The sequence below is a fragment of the Zea mays genome, chromosome 3 (genome assembly GCF_902167145.1).
Source record: "Zea mays cultivar B73 chromosome 3, Zm-B73-REFERENCE-NAM-5.0, whole genome shotgun sequence".
Classification (NCBI taxonomy): Eukaryota; Viridiplantae; Streptophyta; class Magnoliopsida; order Poales; family Poaceae; genus Zea; species Zea mays.
Window position 1 is genome coordinate 18,646,611 of NC_050098.1, and position 4,949 is coordinate 18,651,559.

Consider the following 4,949-nt stretch of genomic DNA (forward strand, 5'->3'; position numbering starts at 1 on the left):
GCGTTGTCAGGGTTCACACACAGCATGAGCAGAGGAGATCGATCGAGACCGCAACATGGGCATGTATGCCTCGCATGTGATGGAGGAGCCGTATGGATCTTTACATGTGAGCGCATGGCACACATGCTGCTGAATGAATGAAGCCGCAGGCGGCGGTAGCATTGAAAAATAGTTTCGTTGGGGGAGCTAGGGCCTAGGGGCGGCGCGGAGGATGACCAGAGGAGTGGAGTGGAGTGCAGGAGACGACGAAGGGTCCCTTACCTGCTTGGATTGCGGACATGTGAGTAGCTAGCGTGCTAGAAGAACGGAGCTGCATGCAGCTAACCTAAGATTTGCATCTGGTGGCAATCGACCGGCCGGCTAACTGATGGCGCGCACAAAAAGAATGTCTGGGCCTTGCACTGTCTGTCAGTCAGGAGGAATCATATGGCTGCACATGCTGGCAGATCGATCATATATGCATATCTCTCTTGCATCTTTCGGCATCGACAAGTAAAGAGCCCTAGGGACACAAATCATCAGCGGCTCTAGATGCCATGAAAACCACACACGGCATTGTGAGCTGCCTTTACTTACTGCCCGGCCGGCCGGCCGCCGGCAGATTACTCATCACCTTCCAGCAACGTATATGCAATCACCAGTCTCAGTGGATGACCGGCCAAAGCTAGCTACACATGTTGCGAATCTAGCCGAGAATATTATCGATGTCAGCAGGTTCAACTTTACTATATGATATAGATTTTCTTGAACTTTAATAGTATTTTGCTAAGTTATTTATAATTTTATCAGGGTCGGTTGACCTCAACAAACCCCCCTGACACTCGTGATCCATGACATGATCACTACCGGAATAATATTCTTTGCCGAGTGTTCTAAACACTTTGTAAAGGCGTTTTTATACTCAGCAAAACTTTTGCCGGTGTTACACTGGCCAAATATTTTATCGGTAAATGGTTCTTTGCCAAGTATTTTTTAGAAACAATCGGCAAATTAAGAATTGCAAAAAAATCCAGAAAACTTTTTCATTTAAATTAATTTACTCCTTTAAAATTTGATTTTTAAATTATCTTTGTCTAGGGTTAAAAATACTCTACAGAGAAACTCTTTGTCGAGTGTTAAAAATAAAACACTCGGTAAAATTTTTTTTTGTCAAGTGTCAAAAAAACACTCGACAAAGAAACCCTTTGCCAAATGTTTTTTTACCGAGTTTTTTTTTTGTTTGTCACTCGGCAAAAAACTTATTTGCTGAGTGCCCGAAAAAAACACTCGACAAATCATTTGACACTCGGCAGAGAACCGGATTCTAGTAGTTAATATCTGAACCTAACCAATAAGCATATAATTCTTCCTCTTGTGGGGAACTTTCCCACTGAACCATTCTCCTCAATTAATTCATAAGCTGCACTTCACTTGGGAATATAGGTTATGCGTAAGCCTTCTGACAATGCATGATGACTGCATGCATGCCCTCTACCACACTCACAGGTAGATGAGTAAAGCAGTATTAAGAAGGACTTGGTTGCTAGGCTTTCCCCGTAGTGAGACAAGGCTACATACATCTTGATCTTGTATAGAAGAAGAAAAGAAAATCCGGCCCCTACAGTGTCTATACAAACAACTGTATATATCTGCTGGTCCAATCCAAATTTGATTATCCTCACATATATAATCCTCTATCTCTTCCTGGACAATTCACGGTTACACCAAGCTGTAGCTGGGTTCAATATAATGCATTATTCTTCCGTCTTTCATCATAGATCAAATAGTAAAATTTCGGTCACTCCTTTGTCTAAATTTTGGTACGGATGCATGTTACAACACTGTATCAACCTCGGTAACATTGCAAAAGAAGGATGTATATATATGGCTTGATTGGTACTCAGATCTGCAGGACATTTGTCCTGCTACTCGCAAAATCTAGGACTTTTGATTATTTTATAGAGCCTAGCTACACTGCAAAAGGAAAAGGAAGCGCAAGCACTTGTCATTAAGATAGACCTAAAGATGCTTAAGCCTCGCAGCTGCTGAAAGCATAGCTGCTAGAAAGGCGGTTAGGGGGAATCACAGTAATGGATGCGTACGTTTTAATGATTGAATGGCTGCAATTAGTTGTTCCCAGGCCCACATGCATCACTAATCTGCAAAAGATCATCCTGCAGGTGCTCGTACAGTCACCCGGCTGCCCTAGCTTCCATAATCAATCATGTGAGTGTTGCTTGTAAAGCCCATTTCGCAAGCCGGCGTATTTAAGATTGGAGGAGAAAGGCGCGAGGGCATCTGCCATCTGGGGAGAAGAAGCCCCAGTTCACGGTTCCTCTAATGATGCGTCCATAATTGATTAAAGCGTAAAGAAACGACTATGCCGATTAACAATATTATCAAGCAAATGCTTATGCGCCATCCAGAAAGCACGCAAATTTGATATGTAAAATGCTGCTGAGTGCTAGCAGATTGATAAATATTTGCAATATGTAATTCAATTTGGCCACAAGCATGAGATCATCAATCAAGACTAAAAAGTTTTAAGACGATAATCTTTAATTCTAGGTACCAATATTATTACGGTACGTCTACTACGATGCGCCGAAAAATTGATTGAAGAATGGGCTAAATTGCGAAAATAATATAAACTATTGTTCTGTTTGGGAGGTGAGTTAAGCAACCACAGCATGGGCAAAGGAAGATCGCTCGCTTACCAATATATAAGGACCTCACTGGAGCTTTCTTGCACAACACCTCTCGCACGCCGAGAGAGAGAGAAGAGAAGAGGAGAGATAGAGAGAGAGGGAGAGAGAGAGGCGACAACAATGGCTGGATGAAGCGTCCAAAGGGATCGCATTGATCCATCATTCCTTCCATTTTTTCATGCATGGCTGGTCTTCGTCGTCTGCAAGGACTTGTCGATGGATCAATGCGATCCTTTTGGAGGCTTCCCCTAGACATTACTCTATCTTCCTACCGCGCGCGCCTGCTTCATCGGCAGTTGCATCCATCAAATTCCGGCCCGTCTCTCGTATGGCTGTTAATTTCCATGTGCCAGCATCACAAGGTATGCGGTTAATTTCTCTTGTCTGCTGTGCTTAGTGAAGATGTTGGCTCGCTGACGATTTCTTGATTGTTCTCGCTTGTTTCATAACAAGAATGACTAGAATTTCCCATGCACGTAATTACATTTATTACATGCTGATGATGATGATCCGCGAGACTCTCTGAATACAATAGACAAGCTGTGGAGATTGCCTTCACCAGCCACCAGGTAGAGATAGCTGTTGTGTGTATTCTCTGTCTTCATTCACAGTAAGAGATTGAAAGAATTTCCAATTCGAAGCATCGATTGCTGTTTAATTTCATGGTAAATGGGAAAAAAGAGGTGGTGACCTTTATGTCACTGTACATGTGGATGACTCCAGTGTTACACCATGTGACTTTTTTTAGGCAAACCTAACTGTTCTGGCTATAGATATATTCCATATACACTGATGTTACAAAATGGAATATATAGATCAGAGAGAATCAGGCATCTTCAGATACTTTCATGGTAATCTAAGTAAGTTGGATAGTGTACATTGCAAACCGAATTACTGATCAGATTTGCATTTTAATTGGTGGAGTGCGTGCATCCAAAGTATTTCCTACTAACATGAGTAATTAACAGCTTAACATCTTGCAGCTAGCATGACTAAGGTAGATTCATGAACATACTAATCTTCAATCCCTCACTAATGTGTTATGCTTATTTACAATATAATATACTGTGCAGAAAATTTACTCCAGATGCAGTGGAATAAATTAGTGACTGAAAGGACTCCTAATTAAGCTAGTTCTAACTGCTCTAACTGATCATCATATCATCAGATGCATGCAGGCCGGCGGCAGGCCCTATTTGTACTATTTAAGATTAAATTCTTAGGTAAGCAGCTATAGGTGTCGAGATGGCTAGATCGATCAGATCTTGTGCTCATCACATGACCTATCTATATACACTACAGTTGGTTAGCTAACAAAAAATACCGGATGTCCGGATCGATGTTGCCTCCCTGTACAGTCGCAGCACTCCCAGATGCCCTTTGACTCGTCCGAGATCCAGTCTCATCGCATGCGCCATGTGCATGCACATCGATCAGGAGCACGAGCGTCGCCGCCGCTGAGGATGGAGGAGGATCCTGGCCTCCGGCTCCGGGCTGCTGTTCGCGGTCTCGCGGACATGGACGTTGGACGACATCGTTGATAACTTGATATGCAGCTAGGCCACCGACAAGGAAAATTTGCTACAGCTTCTTTTCTATACTTACGGCTCCCCGCCAGTTTAATTTGAGCACTGCCACCAAGTTTTGCCTGTTATTCCAAGCTGTTTTAATTTTTTTTCTAGTTGCTAGCTAGTACTCTTTTCACCCCAGAATAGTTATGCTATTGTATTCATGTGTCGCTCAAAGTTTCTCGAGTTTTGTTTAGATTTATATAAAATTTTGGCTAATTTTTATCTTTAAATAAGTTTATTACTCCTATGTTCCAATCTATAATTCGTTTAAATCTTTTACTCCAAATTTGATCGGTTCGTTTTATTCAAAAATATTTTATAATTATCATTATTTTTTTTACTATGACAGCGTTTAGCATGTAATGTAATATACTTTAAATATGGTTTTAAATTTTTCATTTTCGCAAAAAATGAATAAAACAAGTTGGTTAAACTTGATAAAAAAATCAAACGAATTATAAATTAGAATAGAGAGTATAAAAACAGAATCAAAGAATGATACTAACTATATAATGTTAATATTAATATTTTCTTACATATATTTGGTTAAAGTTAAAAATAGTTAACTTCTTAGGAAACAAGAGTAAAACTATTTTAGAACGGAAGAAATAGCATATATTAGATATATAAACAACCTATAATTTGTAACACGAGAGGAATTTTTTTATCTCTTGGAGCAAAATTACTTGAA

General features: G+C 40.5%; 1 long non-coding RNA gene and 1 other non-coding gene across 2 annotated transcripts; both read left to right on the forward strand.

Moving 5' to 3' along the window:
* The first annotated feature begins 2,744 nt into the window (after positions 1–2,744).
* On the forward strand, positions 2,745–4,482 carry LOC118476636 (uncharacterized). Its single transcript, XR_004857086.1, has 2 exons — positions 2,745–3,910; positions 4,046–4,482. It is a non-coding gene; the product is annotated as an uncharacterized lncRNA (long non-coding RNA).
* On the forward strand, positions 2,823–2,930 carry MIR393b (microRNA MIR393b). Its single transcript, NR_121146.1, has one exon. It is a non-coding gene; the product is annotated as a microRNA MIR393b (primary transcript).
* Positions 4,483–4,949: the final 467 nt, after the last annotated feature.